Raw genomic sequence first — 26337 nt, 5'->3', positions numbered from 1 at the left:
ATCCTGTAACGTGCTAGGCTCTGTTTTGTTGGAAGGAGGGATCAAGAATTAGTAACAGTGAGAAATATAATGACAGAAAATACAGGGCAGAGGAGGGAGGAAGAGATCATACTGGAAGGTAAGCTGGGTGGAATTGGAAAGTAGTCCACCGAGGATTTTTTTCTTCCTTTCCTTAAATCAGATAGCAGAGATTCTCCTGCTGCTTTCTATCCTACCCTAAGCATAATCCTCCTAGATTATGTTAGGATATTATTATTTGTTTTGGTTATAGTAGCACAGAGAGGCTAAGCCTGGAATCAAGACGTCACTGTGCAAGGTACCTGTACAGACCCAAACCCCCCTGAGCCCCTACTTGCAAGAGTAGCTCTGGGGATTTCATTGCCTAAAATTGCTGGTCTCGCTTGCTCAACTCACCTGATCACTTAGGCATAGCACAAAGTAACATGTAACACTAAATAATATTACATTTTGATATTTTGTAGCTTTATTTCAAACATCTTGGCCCATGAGCTTCTCAAAATAAAATAAAATTAAATAGAATTAAGAATTGACATTGTTAGCGTTCTTACATGATATTGGAAGTTAGTTATAAAGCATAGCTTAAAACCTCTGGGGGATGATACAGAGAAAGTATGATTCCAGTGGAATTTTTATTAGGATGTACTTTACATCATTAATCCAGTATCAGAGAAAGCTATAAATGTTGTGAGTTTGCGGTTTTGGTGGTTGGTTTTTTTTTGGTTTTTTTTTTTTTTTTTGGTTGGTTGGTTGGGTTTTCTCTACATATATGCCCATCGTTTCACAGCCAGACTACAGAGAAATTGTTAGGGGCTAAAATGTACATCACTCTGGTGCTAAGATTTTGATGTTTTCTTACTGGCAGTTGGCTTTGCACACACAGTGCTTACTTTTTCAGAAAGTATGGATGTTTGGTGGGGTTTTTTCCCCCAACAGTTTGAAAATCAGGTATATCTCCTCATTAAAAGATCTAAATATATTGTAATAGGTGGAGATACTTGCAAAGTATGGAACTTATTGATGTGAACTTGATAACGTCTTAAAAAACACTCCAACCAAGTTAGCAGAGTGTGTATATATGAATTGTCTTATATCTACACTTACTTTAATGGCAATTTTTAGGCATAAAATGGATTCTTTTATTTTCTATACAAGTGTTTTCTGGACCCAAGGGAATTACACAAGAAAGTAATCCTACAAAGGTATACATTATATTAGTGTCTTACAAAACTTTGTTATAAATAAGGAAACATCCTTGACTGTCAGCATTACATGACTGTAATGGAAAGAAGTTTGGCCCTTAGTATTGGCTTTTGTGGTTTGCTTGGTTAGTTGTTTTTTTGTGTGTGTGTGGGTTTTTTGTGGTTTTCTTTTTTTCTTTTTTTCTTTTTTTTTTTTTTTTAATACCAACAAGCAATCAGAAAGATCCTTCCAAATTCCAGAGCTTCATTTGTAATGATAATTTCAAACTTTCATTAAAGTTTCTACTTGAACAAGTTTCTTTTATAACATTGCCAAAGTAACATTCTCCCTTGAGCTGGATTTTTCAGGCAATTTGGATTTGCAACATTTTGGCTTGCAGATAAGTTTTGATTTTAGTTGGTTTAATTAAGTATATTTTTATAGGATTACTGTAGCATGGATTTATTCCATGGTTTTGTTTGTTTTAATAAACTCTGGGTGCTTTTAGTCTCCTAAATGGAGGTCTTGCTGCAAACAACACAAGTCAGTTTCAGCTGCGGTTTGTAGTAGAAACGTGCAAACGCTGCCATAAAAGAAAACACAACTTTGATGGAATTCATCACAGTACATGTACCAACAGAAATTAATACAGCTGTGCCGGCTACACACGAAGGCATTCGTTGAAAATAGGGTGAGCGCGGAAACGCAACCGCACGTACCTGGGGGAGCTGCGCGCCTCGGCCGCCTGCGCGGCAGTGCCACGTCTCACCGGACCTTCGCGGGGAACTCTCCAGGGCCCAGAAATGAACTTTCGGGGCTGACACGTCAACCCCTACCGCGGAGGGAGGGGAGGGGCCGGGGAGGGACTGGCCGCAGGCTTTTACGTGGTGGCGAAAATGTCAGCAGCGCGCTCCCCCGAGCCGCGCCGAGTAGCGCAACGCGGGGGGTGGCGCTTGCCCGCGCAGCGGGACGGGGCCGTGGGGTGGACGAGGGCCCCGGGCACCGGCCGCGACCCCCATCCCGCGGGAGCCCATACGGACTCCGGCACCCGCGAGGCTGCCCCTCGCCCGCCGCCTCCCTCCTCCCTCCTTCCTCCCCTCGCTCCGTGCGTGACCCCCGGGCGCTGCCGCAGCTCGCCAGGCTGCGTGGTGCTTGGCTGTACCGGCGCTGGGGCGCCCCTGCCCCGATACGATCGGCGGGAGAGGCGCCAGGTCATGTTTTTGGGGCTGCGGTAAGTAAAGAAAAAAAAAAATAAATAAAAACCACCAAAAAAACAACCAGCCCCCAAGCACGACAATCTCAGCCAGTTGCAACTTCTCGGCTGGCCCGGAGGGGGGAGCGCGGGGGAGGGAAGGGAGCGATGCGAGACCGCCCCAGCCCGGGGCAGCGCCGGCTGCGGGCTGTGCGGCGACCCGCGCACCGCCGGGCACGGGTGGCCGTCGCAGCCGCCCCGGCTGCCGCTGCTCCTCCCCCGCGGCGGGGCGCTGGGTCCGGCCGGCGGGCGGGCGCGGGGGCGGCGGGCGAGGCGCGCAGCTGCCGCGCCGCAAACTTGGTGGGAGCGAGCGGAGCGCGGGCGGCTCGGCGGGGCTGCGCGGGGCGAGGCTGCGGCCATGGCGGCGTGAGGCGGCACCGCGCCGGGGAGCGGGGCATCAGCGCGGCGGCGGCGCCCGCCCTCGCCCGGCGGCGCCTCCAGGTAACCCCCTGCGGCCCCTCTACCCCCGCGCGGTGCTGCGGCCGGGGGCGCCGGGGCTGTCCGAGAGCCGCCGGGGCGGCGCGTCCCCGGCCGCCCTCTCCCTCCCCGGGGCCGCCTCGCCTGGGCTCGGCGGGGCTGCGCCCCAGGCTCCACCGGCGAGCCCGGGGCGGGGGGGGGGGCGGCGAGGCGGCCGGCGGGGGTCTCGGCCGCCGCAGCGGCAGTGTGCCGGCAGGGGGAGCTGGCGGCGAGGCGGAGCGGCGCTGCCGGCGCCCGGAGCCCGTCTCGGGCATTACCCGGCCCCACCCCCGGAGTCCACCGAGCCTTTCAAACCGGGCGGGCGCTCCCCGCAGCCGGTGCCGTTCGCCTGGGGAAAGAAGCGCCAGGCGGGCGGGCGGCCGCACCTCCCGCGGGGCTGACCCCCAGGTGCCCCCCGCCGGCGCTCCGGGCGGCGGGACCCCCGCGCCGCGCCTGCCCCCGGGGCCGCTCCCGCGGCGGCGTTTGCCGGCCCACGAGCGTGAGGTGCGTCGCGGCCGCCGAACTCGGACTGCGGGAGGGCAGCCGGTGGCTCCGGAACGCTTTGGAGGGGGGTTGTCACACTTCGGCGCGTGAAGTTTGCTCTGCCGCTCCCGCTGCTGAGAGCGGCGCGGAGGGCGCCGGCAGCGGCCCGAGGAACGTGGGGCTGTCCGGGGGATGCCCGCGCAGCGCGGTCTGAAGTCCTAACGTACTTTGCATTGCCGCTGTTGTTTAACTGGACTGGCTTCGGTCTGTGGTGTGACCGTATATTTGGCGTTTTCTGAACTGCGGAGTTTGGGAGTCACTGTTCCCCAACGACACAGAAGGAAACACCTCGGTCTGTTGTTTTAATCCATCTCTCTGTGAGGATCGCTTGCCAGACAAATGACAGCTATTGGGGTTTGTTGTATCATTCCAGATGCTAAGCATGCACGGTAGATTGACACAGCGATAATCTGCCCGAGATTATTCGTGGTGGGGCAGCAGGGGTGGGGGGAGCCCTCGGTGCATCCCTTCAGCACAGCGGGCTGCGGGAGCTGGCTGTGCCTGCGTGCACATGCACCCTTGCGAAGATGGTTAGAATTTGCAAGGCTGCAGCTAAGAAAAACATCCTAAAATTAAAAACTGTTGTTAAAGTTATAGTAATAGCGTGCTCCAGCGGTCCCAAGGTAGCGCATTTGAAGACCGTATTTTCTGAAAGCTAACCAGCCGCTCTTACTCTCAGTTTTTGTGAGATGGGCTGGTCTGATGCTAGCCTGGCTAGAGCGCTGTAAAAATAGAATTTTTCACAACGGGAACTGTGTCTTAGTTCATAGCTCTAGCCATTTCGGCATCTTCTGGTTATTACGTGAGTAAGGCTCTGACTCAGCGTAGCAAAGTTTGATTTACTAAGAATTGTTGAATTTGGTGGTGTCACACACATAATGCGTACTCAGTCAGAAGTGTGCTGCTGCCTTGAAAGGCTGAGGTATGGCCTTAGGTACTTTGCTTCATCCGGTGAAAGATTTTGGTAGGCTTCTGTATTTTGTGCTGTGTTCCCACGTCCCTCTCCAGCAGGCACTGATAATCTAACTTTATTACATTTACTAATGGATTCATCTCATTTTCTCATTTTAACACTGAACAGCTGTGAGGAGTCCTGCTGAGAGCTAAGATTTTGCTCTGGAGGGTGGCAGTTTACTTCTGTTTGAGAGGTTGTTTTGAACCGAGTAGTGTAAACACTTACTTTTAAGTTGTACTGCTTATGCCTTAGGATGTTGTAACAGTTTTGTTTTGGTTGAGAAAGCTGAAGGCATTAATATCTGTAGTGTCTCATTTCTTTTAATCTTTAACCACTGCTGTTTTCTTAAAATACTTGCAGGTAGTAGGAGTGCCTCTGCACTTTGTAATGATCCATAAACTTTGGTTATATCAGGTTAGCTGTACTCATTTCCTGTTGGGCAGAGATGCAAAGGGTGGTAACTATGTGTTGCTGCTGTTTTCAGAAGAAAGAGTTGTGGTGCTTTTTTTTTTTTCTTTTTTTCTCCCCCCAGCTACTTAGGGAAACCACGTGTGTTCGAACTTCTGTTGATATAGTCTTACACAAACACGATGTAGTGTTATACAAATACAGGAATTTCACTGAATGAAGTTCATTACTTCCTAGTGAATAAACTACATTACAAGCCCTGAACTGCAGAAATACAACACAAGCCTCTGGCGAACTTCAGTGTCTGTGGCAGAGACTGTGTGCAGGAATTCAGCCAAGGGAGCAGCTGAGCCCCCCGGATGAGCAGGGCCAGACCCCTGTCTGCGCTCTGGTCTGCAAGGGCTGCATCGCTTGGAGTGTTGGCTGGGGGTTACCTTTAGGCTGTAGGACACGTAAGTGGATAGTTGATTGTACCATCAGTTGATAGTAGGTGTGTACTACCAGTACTATCGTTTGATAGTGGTGGTGGGGGGAGGGTGCATGTAATCTGACACTGTTTTTAAATATAAATCATCATCTAGTAATTAGTTAATACGTTGTGTTGACTGATTTATTACTAGCAATGATGTATGATTTAGCTTTAGATGTAACATCTGGTTTATAAAATTTTGATATGATCTTGATGTTTAGTAGTATATGTTCTAAAGTTACTACAGCTCCTGAGATGAATTGGTATTGCTGCTGCCGTAATTATAGGAAGCAGCACTGAGGAACTTCTCATTTTCTGTAACATCATTTTATGGAGATATTTAATGGCAGTTCTTCTCAGTGCTGAGTTCTCCAAATTATTGTTAATCCGTCTGTTTCTTTTCATTATCATCCTTTTATCCTCTTTGGAATGGGTATACGTCCCCATTCAGAAACAGTTTTAAGTTACAGACTATACATTTGCACTTTCCTAGTGTGTTTCATAAAGCTGTAACTGATGCACAAGAACGAGGTCTTTTGGTGTGGTGTTTTTTTCTGTAATGTTAGTTTTGTTTTTTTTTTTTTTTTGTCAGACACTAGATCTTTTTCCAACTGACCCTTTTGAGATGGGTTTGTCAACTATTCTCGGCAGGCTTGTTTTAATTTCCAAGCTGCAGCACTGCAGCTGTGACCTGTGGAAGACAGGTGGCAGTCTGCTATCTGCAATTCTTACAGAAGCCTGGGGAATGTCACAGCTTGAACTGTGCAGTTAATGTACAGTTTGCTGTTAAATCTGTTGTTGAAACAGCAAACTGTTTCCAAAAAAGGCTTGGGCTTTTATTTTAGTTTGCTGTGTAAATGTGTCCGATTATTTATTTAAGAAATTTGCCAGGTTGCCTCTAAGTATAGCACATTTGTCAGCAAGGAAGCAAATGTAAACCAAGTTAATGACCTCAAAACTGCAATCTAATTAGTGTCCTGCTCTTGATTTTTTTTGCTAGAATGTATATTCCAAAGCGTAAGGCATGCAATTCTGTTGTCAGTTAGTGGATTTGTACCTGCATCTATTCTCAAATTTGTGTCTTCCCTGAGGTACTTTGATGCAATCCAGTTGTCTGCTGTATAAATCAACTCTTTTATCTCCATGCTCATTATTTTTGTATAAATAGAGATTCATTTTTAATAATATATTTGGGGACATTTTGGGAAGAAATCTGTACCTGTGTCCCAGCGTATATTAGAAAGTCAGGCAACTTCACAAAAGAGCTGATGTTTGTTGGTGATAGTAGCACTGAAAATCCCAGCAGAAAGCTGGAATTGATATACAGTATGCACTGAGGCCTTTGCAGGTGAAATTCTTGAGCTTAGTTCAACTGTTAAAACTTACCTTTTCAAAGGTTATCTTTTCCTTTCAGTTTGAAAGATTTATTTCAGAAAAAGTTTAAAAGCTGTGTAATGAGTAAGCTTCGCTGTAGTTTCCAAACTTATCTCCAATTAGTTTATCTGTGTTGTGAAATTTCTTGTGTGATAGCAAGATAATAGTCTTTCATTCCTTTTTCCAATTTTTAAAATTAGAATATGTCCCTGAGCTCCAGTATACTTTAGAACTGTTGGATCTTAATTTCTGACAGAACTGGTTGACCTTTCTGTGGCTACCAACCCTGGTAATGGAAATTACTGTTTCACTTGGAGGATGTTATTCAGGCTCTGAATCTTTGGCAAATAATTTGCTGTGGGGTTTTTTGGTTGTTTTTTTTTTTTTTAAGTCCTTGCTAAATGAACAGCAATATGTAAGCAAAACTTAGCAGTATTTGTTTGGTTTAGGAGAAGCTTACAGAAATTAACAATTTTCGGAATGCTGAAATGCAGTGTGTTGCTGTCCTCTGTCTCTCTAATACTGTGATGCTTTCTTAGGCTTTACTAAATACATGTGATGAATGAATTAAAGCATGTGTGATGGCTGCAGGGTTGGCTTATAAAATGTATTGGATAGCCTGAAGAGATAAGCCATACTGCAAACTGGGGATTTTCCCACTTTCTCTTTCTCCCTCCTCTGAATTTCAGAATTGAGCTGCTTTCTCTGCTGCTGCCTTCCTTCTCTGAATTATTAGTTCAGGTGGAAACCCAGAGTGCTATTTTTTTTTAGCACTTTTTTAGAGGTTTAAAGCATATTCATACAGCTTTTCCTTATGTTAGTTTTGTAAGAGGTGACAGGCTCTCTTGTGGAGGTTGGAAATGGACTGAGGTGCAGATGTATGCCCATCTTCACCAGCAGTCTAAACTCATCTGCTTTCTGGTTGGACTTAGATTTAACTGAGAATCAAGAACAATTAATGTAAAGTTATCTATAAGGTCTCTGTAGATAGAGAATATTTTAATAAATTTGGGGCCTGTTCTTCTGACCTGCAGTAAGATTGTTGCTGAATCACTCGTTTCCATTGCTGGTGAAATCTACAAAGAGAGGTATGTGAATGAATATTTGCATTATGTTTTAAAACCCCAAAGGTTTAGGTAGTTGTTCTGCACTGTGTTTTCTCCAGCATAAAGTCACTTCAGAAATTCCTGCTGTAGTTTTTTGGTTTCTGTTTTTGTGTGTGCATGTGTTTTCATACTCTGGATCACTTCAGTGACCGACCTGGCTTCAATCGAAGCCCACTAATACTCGCATTGGCACGCCCCCCCCTAGTTATTAAGCGTACTCTGGGAGCACTGCTGAAATGGCTTTGGTATGGGAGAAGACATACGGGATGAAGCCCTTTCTGTTGACCTTGCCTGATAGAAGTGAAATTGCTGAGTAGTGGAATAAAACTTCTGACCTTGCCAGTTATGGGAGGACGGGTCATGTGCCTCTCAATGTCTGGCAAAGTTTTAGGATTTCTTTACTAAGTCAGAGTTGGAGGCTGTGGAAAGGGATTGTCTGCAGTCTTGGGCTGGTATGTTACTTAATAGGAGTTTGGTTGTTGATGGCCTCTTCGGTTATGTCTTGTTTGCTTTCCTATTCTGAACTTGCAGCAGGCTTATATGGTTGTTTTATTAGATTTTTATCATCAAAAATGCCTTGTGTGTGTATTCTTATTTTTATCTATGTTGTTAGCTTATATTTATCTATCTTATATTTTTATCAAAGCTTCTAATGCTCCAGTGCATGCTTTTCTTTGCTGCTTTTTAAGCCTAAGCAATGATACTGAAATGTTTAGTAAGAATGTCTATGAGAGAGTAAGTGTGCAAAATTTCTACTAGCATCTGATGTCATATTATCCAGAACTGCAACATGGGACTCATAGCTTAGCCAAAAGATGAGATTTCAGCTTTGGAAAGGAATAGAGAGGACTGTTACCTGATAGTGTTCTTCAAAGCATATCAGCCTGGGGTAGGCCAAGAGTCTGATGACTCTTAGGAGCTTTATGAACTATCTGTAATGCAGAAGTAGCTAAAGACAGTGTTGGTGGTGTTTCCTGCACCTGTTTCTGACGCTGCAAATCCATATTCTGACTCTCGCTTGATAAATACTTCAAAAAACTCCAAACAAACAACTAGAAAACCCCCTTAATTCCTGTCATGTAACAAAAGCTTTTCTTTGTGACCTGAAACCCACTCTATGCAGTGTTCTCTGAAGGCAGGCAGATACAGGTGGACGTTGCTGTGCCAGGCAGAGAGTGGTGTTGTAGTTTATTGTCCTCCTTGGTAATTCTGGGTCTTTCTTTCAGTAGTCAGATCTCTACTGGGTCCTTTTAGTTGTGCCAATGTAACTTCATGTGGAGCCATACTGTAGACAGCATCAGGGAACTGATCCTCTTAACACTTTTTTTGTCTTTGAACTACTCATGGCCACAGATCCCAGTAAGGCCCCATAGGCACTGGTCTCAGCGTAACAGCAGGTGTGCATTGAGTGTTACCGGGTGAGGAAGGAGGGGATAGGAAGGTTGTGTGTGCAGGTAGAGATTCTGGTTAGTCCCTCAAGTAACAATGAAATTTATGATTGGAAGAAGAGCTCTGGTGGATTTTGCCTCAGTGGTTTAAAGCATATTCATACAGCTTTTCCTTATGTTAGTTTTGCAAGAGGTGACAGGCTCTCTTGTGGAGGTTGGAAATGGACTGAGGTGCAGATGTATGCCCATCTTCACCAGCAGTCTAAACTCATCTGCTGAGGACTGAGGTGCCTGAGAGGCAACACCTCATTGCACTGCCCTTGAGCATGTCAGGAAGTGGAGAAATTCAGGGTAATAACCTGATAAAAACTGGAGCTCAGTCTTCCAGAGCTTGTCTGTCAGACCTTACTCTATTGGAAAATTATAATGGATTCTGATACATGCTGTTGGAATTGATAGTATAAACCAACATGACTGTTCTACATCGATTTGCCAAAAGCATGAGTTTATGTGTACAGATCTAGAGACATACGGGAGGTGAAGAAGTTGGTGTTTGTAGGGCGAAAAAGCTTCTCTTTATGAATGTGGGTCTGAGTCCTAAAATGCTGTTACCCTGGGCCCTGGAGACTTGTGCAAGTGATGTAGTTCTGTTGTAAATCTTGGCCAGAGTCTATAGGCACACATGAACTGTCCAGCAGAATTGCAGGGTTTTCCAGTCTATCTTCTTTTGCTTTCCTGATTGCATGGTGTTAGACTCCTTATCTGAAGCGTTAAGTAAGTCTTTAATTTTGAAGACAAAGTCATGCAGCTTGGTCATCATCCTTTACCTGCTGGTAACAAAAAAAAAAAGCATTAACTAGGAACAACAGCAAAAAGAGGGATCTGAGTTCTACCTCTGAATCACTGTTTTCTTTTTTTTCCCCTCTTGTGGTCTGTTGTTTTAAATTAAATTAATGGTCTGGGTGCAGCAACTCATTTTCTTCCTTCGGTATCCTTTCTATAATTGAGTTTGCAACTAGCTTTTATTAGAAAATTCCATTTTTGCTTACTTATCTATAACTGGCAGGGAAAATTGTTTTGCAAATCTATTTAATCTGAAGGCCAATGAGATCAGTATTGGGGTTTGAAAAAAATAGTCTTGAAATAGAAGTAAACACTTAATTCTAATATTTAACTTGAGTCTTTATCTTTGTCTCCCAAACCCGTACTCATGAAGTGCTCTTAAAATAACTTGAGCAAATGTGTTATTTTTCCTTGAGTACCCATATGAATGCATTGCCTGCAATGGGCTATCTGCCTCTTAGGAAAACACGTTAGCCATCTTAGAGGACAACTGTTGACAAAGCTTGTCCTTCAAATTCAGTTATAGAGATGCTGTGTTGTAGTTTTTTGTGGGTTCCACCCCCCCCCACCCCCCACCCCCCCCCTTCCAGGAGGCTCAGAAAAAGAACTAGCTTGTTGCAGAGGCGTATCACTAACATTTTAATGAGAAGAAATATAAGAATTGTGTAACTGCAAATACAGGGAGCTCCATTTGTTTGCAAGGAACAATTAATGTGCTTAACTTACCTTTTTGATCTACTGTGAATTGTTTGTAAAAATGCATGTATTTGTTAATTTTGTAGTTTTAGCATTCTCAATAAAAAAGTCCTTTGAAAGAGAGGTTTTTTTTTCCCCCCCTGCTACTCTCATCAATCTTGACTTTTTTTGTAAGCCCCAAATTGCTAACAATGCCAACACTGAAAATTTTGAAAATTACATTTGAAATGAGCAGAGCAGTTGGCACCATGCTTGTTCCCAGCTCTCTGCACATTCTGGCACCTTGAAAGATTTATCGGTAGCCATGGATCAGGTCTGGAGAACTCAATTACAGATGAAACCTGAGGATCTGGAGATTTCTGTTTTTAACCAGCAGATTTGGTTCTTGCCGAGCCAAGTGCTTGTCTCCCCTTGCCACTTTCTGCATTGTGGGAAGTGTTGCTTTGTGGCATGTTTTGAGTCCCTTGTTTCCGTCTTGCTTATTTGATGACTAAAATGTTCTAAGCCTTATAATAAATTATGTGGAAGTGTTGAATGTTCTTGCTTCCGCATAAAAAGTTATTTTCCACACATCAATCTTCATATGAAGAACAGTGTTTCTGTGAGTATATTAATATGTATAAATAGTTGATAACTGGGATGATCAATCTTGGGAAAAACTGTCTGGCTGTTCCTGAGTATCTCATGTTGTCTTTTGGGTATTTCTAATGCCACCCTGCATCCCAAAACATTGAGAGAAGAAACTCCCTTTGATTTCATGATAGCATTTGGGTTAACTTCCATCGTTGTATGACTTAGTCCTACAAGCATTAGGCTTATGTGAACTGGAGTGCTTTGGGGAGCCTTACTTTTGTGACTGAGTCATAAGGATTTGAGTTAACAAGAGTTAGTATTCTATTCTTCAGGTTTACATGTCATGCTGTGACTGAAAAGAGTTTGGAATTGCTTTTGCAGACAGCTAGCAGGGAAGAAGTGATGAGCAGACATAACTGATAATCTCTTCAGCCTTAGCAATGGCAGCTGGTATATAAACTATTAGTACCTTCCTCTGAAATGTTTCATTTAGCTTTTCTTTTTTTTTTTTTTTCTTTTTTTTTTTTTCTTCTTCTCTCCCCCCGCCCCCACCCCCCCCAGCAGTAGTTCCCAAGGTATTTTCACCACTTCAACAACATTTAGGCTGATAACTATACTCCTTATCCCTTGATCCCAGGAGCTCATCACCATCACCAGACAAAGCTGTTGCATCAATTTTCCATTATCAATTTTTCTAGTGAGGGACCTGACCATTCAGAAATGAATGGAAATCTGGCATCCTTACCCCAAGGTGTCTACAGGCAAACTCTGTTCACAAAGAGAAGTCTGTACTTGTTTGTTTGGTATGGTCGCTCCCAGTGCATTCCATTATAGCTCAGCATGTGAAGTGATGGCTGTGAGTCACTCTGTGCAGAACCACTGAACCAGTGAAATTTCTGGTGTCTTATGCAGTGTGGCATGAAGTAAGCTGGAGGTGCTAGCTAACAGCCTTACTCTAGCGTTTCTGTTGACTAGAAGCTGTGTCCCACAGGCAACGTGTTTGGTTTGCTCAAGGCTCTGAAACGTCAAAGAAAGATCAAGTATAATGCATCCACATAGTAAAACTAGAGCGTTGATAGGTACTTTAGTAATATATGAACAATATATTAGAATTAAATGTCGGCTATGATAGACAATCTCATTTGAGCAGTAACTTCTATGTAGGAATTATTTATTGGGTAGGGCTCAGTGACCCAAATTATTCTAGTTAGATGACTAGATCATAGTAATGCTCCCTCCTGACATTAAATCTATGTATAATTTAAAAGCTTTATATTAATTATAAAATGCATCAGTGACACTTGTAATTTCTTAAAGAACTGTTTTCAAATAGTAACTATAAATGTTTTCTAGTTTACTGTATGCACAGTCAAAATTAACCTTACTTTCCAGTTCCTATATACACATATATTTTTTATATATATGGGGGTGTGTGTGTGTTGTTTTTTCTATATATACATACACATGCATGCATCTACACACATTCTTGCAATCTGTTCCTGTTTGTCAAACGGTGATACTGGCTAGATCATGTGCTCCCTGTGTTTGTTTAGTCAAGATGCTGCTGTAGCATCCAAGACAAAATGACAGGGGAAGGACAGAGAGGCCTTTCTGCTGGGAAGAGCTTAACAGCTTCAGTCCAGTGGTTAGTGCGCAAGACCATGCCAAAAGATAAAGTGAATAGAAATAGAGATCAGGACACTGTTCTGATAGTTGACAGTTTTATTTTGAGCTCTGAAGAGCTCATCTCTTTGAAGAGCAAAGAAATTTCGTCATCAAATATTGATTATGTGTTATATCTAAAATTCATAAACTTCTTAACTTTGTTCTGGCAAGCTGGACTGTGGGGAAGAATGGAGCAACCTTTGCTCGAGAGTGAAAAAAAAATGAATAAAAGAAATGTAATTTAAATGAATCCTTTACGATGGCTATAGAGGGATCTTTTAAAGGCAGAGATCATTATGTGATTTAACTGGATGCAGAAGATATAACTGAATCAGTAGAATTTCAGTAAATTATGAAGTTACGTTTATTTAAATGGACTAGAGACATGGACAAGCTAATTGAACTACAGTAACAAGAATGTACATGGAAGTTTGAGGTTTTAATATAGTTTTCTTTTCTGAAAGCTGATCAAGGCTTTGTAAGTGCAAGTGTTTCTCCACTTTTTGCGTCTGATTTGATGGTATACATTGCCATGCAGCCTTGCTGCAGGCTGTGAATAAGTCCATGTATTGCGTAAGATGTAAGTACAGTCGTTCTGTTTTAATTTCTAAATCCTTCGGGTTATTTCCCTTTCCATTCCCTCAGACTGCAGCTGTGGTTCCAAAAGTGGGATCCATAAGTCCTAGTATGTTATTTGAGATAACATACAATAGTATGTTGCTTTTGTAGGGTTCTCAATTAAAGGTTAGGTTGCTTAATGCTGATGAAGGAGGGTGGAATATTGAGGGTTGACATTAGCACTACTTCATGGTTCAAAAAAATTTGAAAATAAATGTTCTACAGGTTTTGTTATCTACCTTTTAATATAGCAATGCTAATAAAATGATCTCTGTGTACATTTTAAGGCAAAAAAAAAAATATCCCTTGCTTTATTGTTTAGGAACTTGACTTAGTTCTGCTAGATCTGTCATGTGTAAGATGATGCTTAAAGTATAAAGCAGACCAGGGTACTCCTGCATTCTGCTAATAGGTTGTATGTGTGTAAATATATTAATGACCAAATGATTCTCTAGATACTCAAGGGATTCTTTTGTGCATATAAATAAAAAGGTGTGAATGGCAGTGCTGATGTAGTTTGCTGATCCCTCTCTGACTAATCCATCAAAGATGAGAGCCTGTTGTGTATTTTGTGTCTAGGTGGAATTATTCTTTTCTGCTTTCCCTTGCCAGGAAGTCAGCCAAGATGGTGTCCGAGCAGGTAAAATTGTTTCTATGAACAAGCCATGTGCAAACTCATCCCTTCAGTTAGCCATTAGAAGGTGTACTGAAGGCCATGTTACCTTTATCACACTGAAGACGTGCAGGTCACCTTTCCTGCATTCCCAAAGCCCAGGCTGAGTACATTGCAGTTGCTGGACTCCAGGCAAGCAGGGGTGCTTGGGCTGGCAGGAGACGTGGCTGGCTGGTTTTTTTCCTGTGGCTTTGTGTCCTGAAGCTCAGTACAAAGAAGGGCAGCTGCTGGTGTGTGGGTGGGAGGGTTGGCGTTTTTCTTTAATGCCTCTTTCAGGGAGTAAAGATGATGAGGTAGGTAGTGGCAAGAGGGAAGAAACGGCTGGCAGAAGTAAGAGGTGGGGGGAGGATGTTTTGGATAAGTGGGAATGGAAAGCTTCAAAGGAAACCAGAGCCCATGTGTCCTAGGAGAAGAGTGTGGTGGAAGCTAGTAGACTGGATACGAGCATCTGCAGAACTGTGAAAAGCTTCTGTCCTTTTCTCCAGCACCCCCCCGGGCTCACAGCCTTATGCTCTCCGGCTCGCCTTGGCTGTTCACAGGATCTGACGCCTTTTGGACTGGATAAGAAGGTTCCAGCTAACCATATTCTCTACTGCGCTACTTTTTTAAAGTACTTAGAGGTGTACAATTAGCTAATGAAATACTTAATGTAGAGTTTCTCACACATGTAACTGCATGAAACTTGATGGCATGTGTTAATATAAATCAGTGGCAGGCAGAAGGAGTTGCTATATAATGTGAATTACAGAAACTGGATCTCGGGTTGGAAAACTGGGTCAGGATAATTGAAGTAATGTCACCAGCTCTGAGGGTGGATGCTGTTTTCATTTGCATGTTGAAAGTCTGTGGATCTACAGGGCTTTCAGTTGTTCTTCAGGTATGAACTTTTGGTGCAGCTTGTTCATTATTTGGTTTGTGTTTCTTCTAAGAATTATGATGTGCTTTGCGGTAGAACTCTACTATGGGTGATATCATACCATGAACATGTAATGGAGATAAACAAGTTAATTTTTCAAACTCATGAAGTGTCTACTCTGTATGTGCTTTGATTTATGGGTTGGCTTGCCCTATCTCTTTTGAGTTCCAGAAGTAATTGTGAAATAATGGCAACAACCATGTTTTAACTATTGGAGAGAGATCTTTGGTTCAGTGTGGTTACTTCATAACCTAGAGCCATATCCTTTTACTCTCCACCTTTTATTACTTTAGAACCCCACCCCTCAAAAAAATAACCCAAAAGGAAAAAAAAGCAATGTTTTTTACTGAAGCAATCAAAAAAACGATCTTCTCGGTCGTCTGAGAACTTACGATTAGCAGACCTATGAAGCATTATGGTTCAGTTTGGTGTGGGAGCACAGTTGGAATAGCATGGTGAACTTCTGCCTCACTCCATTAATTATGCGAATGTGGGTTACAAAATGTTTGCTTAAATTTTCTGTAATACAAAGTGGACTTAGAGATAATAGTAAGAATTTTATTATAGCTTCTTTAGTCCGCTGTCAGCATATCCAGACCTTTTTTCCCCTGTGTCTTTAAATATGGACTTGAAAATCTTTCAAAGGTAGTTTTATTAACATAGTGCAGATGTCGCTAGCTGTGAGGAGTAAGTCACAATTACTTGTAGTGTTGTGTCAAAAATATCATGAAGAGGCTTAGAACAAAGGGAGCAATTAATGAACAGTCTTCCCCATGAACAAATGTCAGAGACTCCTCCAGGGCTAAGCTGCTTCTGTGCCATATTCATTAATTGCACATTCGAACAAAGTTGGTGTTGATGACTGGGTTTAATTAAGCATACCTGAGAAAATCCACAGAAACATTTCAGAATTATTAGAATGAAAAATTTGCATTTAGTTTAATAAATAAAGACTTCTTCCTTCTCAGGGGAGTTTTATGCTTCGTGTAACTGTTCCTGGCTGACATTTACCCCTAACTATTGGTATTGTCTTCACTGGAGACTTTGGCAGAAGATACATCTTATTGTTTGCTTCAGGATGTATGCCAAATACCATGCTGAAATTTAAATCTCTATGATTAAAAATGTATTAAAATCTGTCATAATGGAAGACAGCTCTTGGAACAGTGTCAGTCTACCTGCTGAAATGTGGCAGGTAAGGGAAGAAGTGCATGTGAGTAGAAAGGTCGAAATCTTAAACCCTAATTGCTAAAGCTCATTCCAAACTTGCTGACCCTGTACCCTGCTTAAAAATACCTCCTTGGGAAAACTAGACAGCAGCTCTGTAGTATAAACTCTTCTGTAAAACTCAGTTGTCTGTTGTACTCGGTGACTTAAAGGTCTAAATTGAAACTTGATGAATGGTGGTCCCCAACATCCACGTTATGTGGAGTACAGTATTGCATTTATTACCACATTTGTTTGTTACATTTTTGATTCTGTTTTGCCACTCGGTAAAACAGAGGCAGGTGTGGTTGGTATAGTATAGGTGTGTGGAAGAGTACCTAGAAGGTGAAGGGTATTTCTGTGTGATTTTTTTCACCCTGTGTATTGCACTAAAAGTTGCAATAATATATGTAAAATACTGTTATTTTGGGCTTTGAGGAGAGAGACTTTGGGGGAAGAGGGAAGACTAATATACACCCTAGGTGATCTCTTCTAATTATACTGTTTCCAGGTATTTATTTTGGTTTTATTCCTAAGTTCTGTTGTGTGAAGTCAGTGAGAATATGAAGGAGAGTTTTGTGAAAGAACTTTGTGGTAGTTTGCCGTTCTGGCAAACTGGAAGAAGTGGGAGATGTGTCATTGGACAGACGTGTAAGAACTTAGTAAAAATAGCATATCCTATAGTGGGCATTCATCCAGAAATCTAAAATTAGCATTGTATCCTGGATATGATCCTGCAGGTGGTCACAAGCACTAAATAGTATTCAGCACCCTCTGTTATTCAAGCAGGTCTTAACATATTTATTTAAAATATTTTATGGTTTTATGCAAGGCTGACTTACCGTTATTACTGTCGTTCTTTATATGGCATCAAAATGTGCAATGCATTTCATAGGTATTAAAACAAACTCTTGACCAGAGACATTTAGCATGGTCCTGCATGAATGGAAGTTGGTGGCATAATTCCAGCCGACTTCAGCTGGGAATGAATATAAGGAGATCCTGATTTATTTCTGATTATATATATATATAAACATACAGTGAGTTGAAAGGATTTAGAGTGATTTATTTCACATTATACTATTGTAGCATTCCAAGAGACTTTGGCCAAATAAACTTAAGGAAAACCAGAACTTGGATATTATGGTTTGATTAATTGCCTGAATATGCAAATTACAGTAGGTTCTGATGTACGTAGGTTAGTATGTACAGTGAAAGTCTATACTGAATTTTCTTGCTTGACAAACCTGATCTTCTACGACAAGATATCCCACCTAATGGATGGGGGAAAGGCTGTGGATGTTGTCTACCTGGACCTTAGTAAAGCCTTTGACACTGTCTTCTACAGCATTCTCCTGGAGAAACTGGCTGCTCATGGCTTGGACAGGTGTATTCATCACTGGGTAAGAAGCTGGCTGGATGGCCAAGCCCAAGGAGTGGTGGTGAATGGAGTTACATCAGGCTGGAGACCAGTCATAAGTGGTGTTCCCCAGGGCTCAGTACTGGGGCCAGTCCTGTTTAATACCTTTATCGACGATCTGGATGAGGGGATGGAGTGAGTGCATCCTCAGTAAGTTTGCAGATGACACTGAGTTGGAGGGGAGTGTAGATCTGCTTGAGGGCAGGAGGCTCTGCAGAGGGATCTGGACAGGCTGTACCAATGGGCTGAGGACAATTTTCTGAGGTTCAACAAGGAGGAGTGCCGGGTCCTGCCCCTGGGTCATAACAACCCCACGCAACGCTACAGGCTTGGGGAAGAGCAGCTGGAAAGTTGCCTGGCAGAAAAGGCCCTGGGGGTGCTGGCTGACAGCCGGCTGAACATGAGCCAGCAGTGTGCCCAGGTAGCCAAGAAGGCCAACAGCACCCTGGCTGGTATCAGAAATAGCGTGGCCAGGAAGACAAGGGAAGGGATTGTCCCCCTGTACTGGGCACAGGTGAGGCTGCACCTCAAATACTGTGGTTTTGGGCCCCTCACTGCAAGAGGGACGTAGAGGTGCTGGAGTGTGTCCAGAGATGGGCAACGAAGCTGGTGAAGGGTCTGGAGTGCAAATCTTGTGAGGAGCGGCTGAGGGAACTGGGGTTGTTCAGCCTGGAGAAGAGGAGGCTCAGGGGGGACCTTATTGCTCTCCAGAGCTCCCTGAAAGGAGGCTGTGGGCAGGTGGGGGTAGGTCTCTTGTTCCAGACAACAAGCCATAAGACAAGAGGAAACGGCCTCAAGTTATGGCAGGGGAGGTTTAGATTGGATTTTATTAAAAATTTCTTCACTGAAAGGGTGGTCAAGCATTGGAACAGGCTGCCCAGGGAGGTGGTGGAATCACCATCCCTGGAGGTGTTCAAAAAGTGCATAGATGTGGTGCTCAGGGACATGGTTTAGTGACGGACTTGGCAGTCCTGGGTTAACAGTTGATCTTGATCTCAAAAGTCTTTTCCAACCTAAGTGATTCTATGATTCCATGATGTTTTATTTCCATTATCGTGCCATTTTCTGTCCCTTTCTGGAAAAAATAGAGGGACATAGGCTTTTTAAGGGCTCTAGGCAGGAAGTTTCTTTAAAACCCATTGGAATGGCCTGTAGAAACAAGACAGGATTTCCTTATTATTTACTTATTGAGTACAGATGTTAGCTCTTGTGTTTGTTTTCAGAAAGTGGCAATAAGAGGATGTGTTTATTTTTCTTGCACACTCTCCATGTATATATCTGTGTGTGTGTGTGTGTGCGGAGGGGGATACCAGAGAGACAACAAAACTGTGTGTGTACATAAATAGTCTCTTAGAGGAAAAATACCTGGGGGGTGGGGAAAGAATGTTTCCTTTATTTGTTATATTTTAACTATATATGACCATAATTTTTTTTTTTAATTCAGAGTAAAATTTTTTTGAGATTATTACTAAAAAGACTGGCTTCTGCCTTTGAAAAATATGATTTTTAAGTAAGGTGAGAGACTTTTTTCCCATGTTTTCAGATACGATTGCTTTACATTTTTTTTTTAAAGCATAGATTCTTACAACTCTTTGTCATACTGGATAGTTGCGAGCATTTTAACAGCTTCTTGGGGATAAAATTTTTTTCTTCAACGTTAATTCTGATGATTAATAGTTTCATTTAGTATCACTTCTAAGTGTTTAGGTAATGCTGGGACGAAGAGGTTGAATTTTTAGATGTAACATTCATTGCTACAGTAAAGGGAAAGCTATTGACATGTATAGAAGTGGTGATTCAGCAGGTACAGTGGGTAAGGCAGAAGCGTAATTTGTCGAAAGCTTCATGGCAGAGGCCTTTTCTGCTTATCTGCCATGGCAGGTTTCAAAATAGTGATGGGATCTGAGTGGCACTTGTGGTTCGAAAGGTGAGGGTGGAGGCGAGAAACCTTATATGAAATGTTTAATAAAGGTATTTTTAAGTGATCTTATTTTTTTTCTCTCCTGGCATTATGAGACAGTTTTTCAGAAGGTGTTCAGGATGGTGTTCATTTTTTTTTTTTTTTTCCTCCTCTCCCCCTTTTTCTGCCTTCACAAAGCAGCCCTTAGGGAAGGCGAAGGGATTAGGAAGCGGGATGCTGCTCAGCACCTGTACAGTAGCCTGCCCTTTTCACCACATGCTAAAGGGATGAGCTAGCAAGAACAACTTTCCTGGTTCCTCTTCATCTATGAAATACTGAGTTTCAAATACTTCATGTCTTTATTGAAATGGAAGCACTACAGCTCAGTAAACCTAAACCCAGTGGCCTAAGCAAGTTTGGATTTTTATTTTAGCTACAAGCCAGTCAATAAATAAGTGGTTTCAGGAGGAAAAGTAGGCTTTTGCCCACCAAAATAAACTTGTCCTTAACATGCCTGTAGTATGGTATGGTACCACAAGGATCTTGCTTTCTTATTTGCACGTCAGAGCAACAGACTTGCAGCCATACTACCATGGAAGCGAATGGCACTACGAGAGCATCAGTCGCAATGAAACTTGGTGCATTAGTTTGGAGCAGAAATGAGTTCTGCAGATCTGGTTTACTTTCCAAGTGAAATTTATGCATGCATGTTTGTCGTTCTTTACCTGCAGGGAAGCAGTAAATGCAAGTACCAAAAAGAACCTTCTAAGAACATATATAGTACAGGATGAATTTTGGGAAAGCTGAGTACTGTGTCATGGGATCTAGTGAAGTTATAGTTATTATCTTAGCACGATACATATAATAAAGGCATATAAATAAAGAAATAACATATAATAGATTAAAAAAATGCAGGCCTGTAATGCCGTTCCCCTGTCTAGTAGAAGAAATTTGTACGTGCTGTTTGCAAAACCTTTTATAAAGGAGTTCAGGCTGCTTCAATGGAAGGTGCTATATAGGTAAATAGGGCAATTATATTCAGGTTCAGTGAACTCTTTTTTTTTTTTTTTTTTTTTTTTTTCTCTGATTAATACTAATACTCTGATAAACCCTAGAACATCATCAGGACTTTTTCTTTACCTGGACAGCAACATAAATAGTTGAAAAACACACTTAAAATAGGAAAATGCAGAAGAGCTTTGGTTTCTCCAGTCTTTCCTCTTTAAAGATTTTTCATTGTTTTCTAAGACTTGTTTAAAAAACCAACCAAACAAAAAAGCAATGAGAAAATGCCTCAAAACTACAGAACCCCTGCCCCCTCCCTGAAAATGGCCAACGGAACACCTATTTCAAATCCAGCAATTGTGCTGGCCTAGTTGGAGGGCTGGTGAAAACTTCTGAAGGCAAAGCTCATTTCTGGCCTCTCTCCTTCCCCCCGTCCCTTGGCTCCTGTGCTTGGTTAAAGGCACACTGTGGGAGGGAAGTGTTACTGATTCGTCTCTGAGAACAAGCCACATCTGTGGCTGGGGTGGTTTATGTCTTTTTACAAAAAAATTTAAATGTCACAGAAATAAACTATTCCCATGTTGTTGTTAGTTTTAACACTAATTTTAGACAAAGTTGCTTTAGATATGGGAAAAAAAAAATCCTCAGTTTTGCTTGTTTAGGTGACAACTGGAGCCTCACATGAGAAGTAGAAAACATGACTAGTTCTTTATGATGTGACATTTTAGGACAGATTGACAAACAGCTTGAATGACTTTTGGAAATGCAAGATGTTGCAAGAACACATTACCTTACTATATGTAAAGACTGCTGGGAGAAAAGGAAGCTTTTATTAAAAAAAGAAAAAAATTGGTGGAGGGAAAAGCAAGCTATGCTTTAAGCTATTTCTTTATATGATTAAGACCTGGACTGTCTTTGGGAAACGGCATGTCTTTCTGCTTTTATAATTTCAGGGTGGCTATTGACTGAGCAGTCGGGTGCTTTTTTCCTTTATCTGATGCCTTACTGAGTTATTTGCAGTCTCCTGACTCTGTTAGGAAGCTAAAATTGGAATTTTAGCTATCAGACATAGAAATCATTAACAACGTTTATTGACTTCTAAATACTCTTCTGTTATCTTGATGATGTCAGATCACCCTTATCCGCTTTGTGCAAAACATTATTGAAAACAATGAAATTTCTCAACTTTTGTGGACAGGTAACGGACTGGAGAAGATTTTTATCTGAGAAAATGTCATTCAAGATGAAGCTATAAGAAGCTGCATCTGCTAGCAGTAAGAATAGCTTTAACAAAGAAATCTCAACTAGAAAGGCTGTGTGCCTCTTCTACTTTGTCCTTTGCATTAAACCAAGAGGTGTTTTGCAGAGGTCAGGTAAGAAAGTTGTAATGGAAGTGACACAGAAATCCATTAACACTGACTTAGATTATTAGTTTTCAATATCTGTAGCTTCATTGCATAGCAAAGTTCAGATTTTATCGTAACAACTAATGCTCTGGTTTTGATTCTTGAAAATTGATTTATGGATGAAACTCCTTCAAAAGAGCAGGTGCTCAATGGCAACTGCTTCAGGCAGGGTGAGGAAGGGAGAAGAATTAGATGCAGTTTTAAAGTGTAGTGGTCCTATCCATAAGGAGTAATAATATCCTGTCAACTAAGAAATGAAGAATGGGTAAAGAGAAGATAATTAAAAGTAAAAAGCAATTCTTTTCATAGACCAGAAAGTAGGACATAAAACTTAAAAGCTAAAAAGGAAGCATACTGTAAAAATGTAAACTCTTTCTGTAATAATTAGCAAGTCAATATAATTTTCTTATATTTCACTTTGTATTTGGAACCAAAGGAACATACAGATATGTCTTGCTGGAAACGTATGATTATTTTTCCTTAGAAACGTGCAAGTTTCTTTGTATGTTAAATACAGTGAGGGTGTTGGTGAATTATGATAGAGAGTTATAAGTAAGTTAAAAAAAGATTTGGATGGTTACACTTATTTTATATTGACTTTTACAGTCTGGGGGTGGTAAGTTCTCCCATGTTTCAGAGTATGTGATCTGTGTATGTGAAAATTGGGAGTGGTGACAAAAATCTGCTTTCTAATGCTGTATAGCAGTATCAGTTGGAGCAAACCTTTGGCCATTTTGGTATGGATTCAGTCTGCTCTGAGGATGATATGGCTAGAGCCTTCTTGTTTTCTCCCCTTTAAGTTAGGTGCCCTATTTGTGAAGCTTTTTTTCTTTTTGTCACTTTTGTGTGCTTTTGGTCTTGTAGATCATCCCTCCTTGGTAAATTCACCAGACAATAACAACTACTTGGAAGTCCTGTGCCACCAGACACTGGGAGATTAAAATGCATATCAGATCTATGTATGTGAATTGTATGATTTGTGTTGATCTGGAAACTGTATTTATTAGTATACTTTCTGGATGCTGATTGTGTCATACTGCCAAAGGAAAATAATCCTTGTGATCTATTGCGTTTTGTTGAATTTAAGGTTTTACAAAGTTTCTGTTGGGTTATAGAGCTGTGAGTATGTATAGAATAGATGCTAAAAAAGTGTGTGAGAAGGGTAAAAGGAAGGTTGAGATGAGTGGTCAGGAAGTAGCAGGGTGTTAGGAGATGGGTTTGGAGTAAGTGCAGAGTAAGGAGGCTGATGAGGATTTGTGGGAAACAGGTATGTTGTTTTCAGTCATAAGATGCAGAAGGCTGGTATTAATTTGTTGGGAGGACTGTGATGAAAAATGAGACTGATGACTGTGAAGGTTTGAAAGCAATCTTTGATGTCTTGTGACATACATGGCCAGTGAAATTTTCTAAAAGCAAGGTTGTCATGCTGTCAGCTTTATGTGAGGACTTAAATGTTTTTTCTTTTTTCTTTCTGTACTCTGTGGTAACAGATAGCAGGAGACAATGTGAAGACTATGGGGTGCGCTGGGAAGGTGATGCAGACATGCTGCAAATGGTGCCTGAGGGGGTGTGTGGCACTGCACAGATGCAGGGAGCCGCCTTGCACAGTGCTGCAGCCAGTCTGGGCTGCCAGGCGCACAGGGGCCAGGAACCCGCGTGGGACTTCACAGCAAAGCTGGTCGTGTGAGCTCGGTAAATAGCTCTAAGCCACAGTCCTATTGCATCACTTTAAAAGGAATTGAAGTGATCATCAGGTCATGCCCAGAGTGATGCTCCCCCCAGTACTCCTCAGGCAGTGGTTTGCTGTCGGCTTTGCTGAAGTGCTTCTCCAGATCTGAACCATCCAGCTTCTCTCCATGACTTCTGGGATGGTCATCTCTGCCATGGAATGTGTGTGGAGCACAATGGTAGCCATAGACTCACTCACAGGTATTAAGAGTTCAAATTTTCTACTGCAAGAACACTAAACTCAAATCATCATGGGCACGTGACATTTAAATAGAGAAACAAAATGCCTCAGCCTTGATAATTAAACTGGCTGAATTTGCACTCATAATTTTGGTTATACAAGGGAGGGAAGGAAAACTTGCCCTGGCATGAAGTGCCATGTGCAGCCTGACACTAGACTGCAGGGCGCGTTCTCGAGGGATGCTGGACTTGCAGTTTGTATTAATCCTAGTTGGGAGGGGTAGAGTGCTGTTTGGTTTTGAACAGCAAATTTGCAAATGCTTGCTGAGACTCTTGTCTGGCAACTGTAGTTGCTGCTGGCCTCTTTGAAACATACAGAAACATGCTTGCTATACTGTGATGATCAGAAAATATTAATTTCATTACACACAAAAATCCCTAATGAAAGGTTGACCATTTTCTGCCACTGTTAATTTCTTAACTTTTTGCAAATGTAATTGCTGCTGTGATTACAGAATGCCAAATTGAATTTGGGGACATGCAATATTCTTTTACCACTAGTCTAGTCAAATAATTTTTAATGAGACAGAGAGCTAGTTGAACACCCAAATTGGTTTGTTTACTTCAGTAGCTTTGACTGCATTAAAATCAAAGAGCTTGCATGGGCAGGGGGTAATCTGTGTCATTGCTGGATGCCATTAATCACCCCCTTGACTGAGGGCAACAGTTTTGAAAAGTGACTTATAGATGATTGAATAACTTTACTCTCTACACCATTAATGTTTCCCAGCAGGCTGCTAGTGTGCAATCACAAACATCTGTGCATTTGAAAGTTTCCATTTCCCCGAACAGAGACGTATTTTATGATGAAAATGAAAGAGAAGAAATAAAAAGGAGAATTTGTTTTTACATGAATTGCCTTTTGAAAAAAGGGCTAACTGGAAATGTTTCTGCTTTAACTCTTGTATGCAATAATATCATTTGAGTTTATCTTTAGATTTTTATGCTCTTGATGGTATTAGATTTTTTTGGTTTTGTTTTTGTTTTTAATTTTTTTATTTTTTTAAATTTATTTAATTTATTTAATTAAATTAATAATAATTTAAATTAAAATATTTTTTAAATTTGTTTTCATTGTTTTGGCTCCATGGGATCTTTTTGACATTTGATATCCAGTAGTGAAAGCAAATGTATTCTGCTTGCCAAATAACTCAAAACAGTTTGTGTTTTAACAGTGTGTTTAAAGTAAACGTAGCCACTTGCCCATAGATGCAATAGAGTGTGCATTACTTATTCAAAGCTGACAGGTCCAGCTCTTTTGGAAATCAGCTTAGCAGAATGGAGAACAAAAATTGTTTCTCCAAGCAATCCTACTACTTCTATGTTGGGTCTTTTAGACAATCATTTGTATACACAGGGAAAGAGCACTGGGCAGTGACTGTGCTTCTCTGCATTGTCAGTATTTCCCAGTGCTGCTTTGGCTGCTCACCGAGCTCCAGGTGGGTGCTGCATATTTGTTGTCACTGTCACAGAATCACCAAGTGTAGGTTGCTTGGGCCTGGGAGAGATCGTCTGGTCAACCAGCCACCTTCAAACCATGTGTTTTCCTTTAGCCTCTTCTAGCACAGTTTACAGAGTATCTCAACTTTAGAACTGTTGTGTTGAAGAATTTTAGTGCTTGTCTTACATATCCTGTAGAGAATTAATCCAAGACTAACACCTTCAAAATGTGAGATTGATTGCGCTGTTTTACAACTCACTTTTCACTGTTTAAAAGACCTCAGCTAGAAGGACTTGGTAGGTATAAAAAGACATGGGGGGAAAAAAAACCCAAGCCAACCCCAAAATCAAACCCAAAATGCAAAAGAAGGAAGAATGCCTCCTTCATTGGTCAAAGATAATTGGTTCTGTACCAAACACATGCTTTATGTTATCTATGGGCAAGGATGACAGGCTTAATCAGTTTCATGAAGCAGTCAAAATTAACTGTGTAATTGAAAGGTGAAAGGTTTGCATCCATTAATCAGATTGGTACTGGGGTAGAGATAAGGATATCCTTGAGTCAGAATCTAACAGTTAATAATGAAAGGGAGAGTGAGATGAATTGTGTGTGTTCTCTAACAGCTATGCAGAGTGGGACTCCTAGATAGGTATCTGTTCCTTCAGAATATGTTAAAAAACCCTCGGTGTATAGTGGGACACTAGGATATTGAAAGTTTCTGTTAAAGACCTCTGATGAAGCTAACTATAATCCTAAAAGTCTGGGCTGCTTTTCTTATTTCAGTATTGTTACTGAGATTGGCAAATGTTACATGGATTCAAGTTCCCACATCACAATCAAGTGGGGAGAGGGATTT

The 26337-nt window shown here is 41.8% G+C and overlaps 1 protein-coding gene across 5 annotated transcripts in view; it reads left to right on the top strand.

The window, feature by feature from the left end:
- The first annotated feature begins 2290 nt into the window (after nt 1-2290).
- The window catches only part of SEMA5A (semaphorin 5A), a 353942-nt gene continuing 329895 nt past the window's right edge, over nt 2291-26337 (top strand). The window contains exon 1 of one of the 5 annotated variants that reach the window (XM_080382048.1): nt 2291-2431. The gene's annotated coding sequence lies outside the window, so the exon portion shown is untranslated. The other 4 variants (XM_080382044.1, XM_080382047.1, XM_080382045.1 and 1 more) reach the window with 4 other exon arrangements.

Source organism: Falco punctatus (genome assembly GCF_963210335.1).
Source record: "Falco punctatus genome assembly, chromosome: 3".
NCBI classification, from domain to species: Eukaryota; Metazoa; Chordata; class Aves; order Falconiformes; family Falconidae; genus Falco; species Falco punctatus.
The sequence above is the reverse complement of the archived record's forward strand: the minus strand, read 5'-3'. Positions and strand labels throughout refer to the sequence as shown.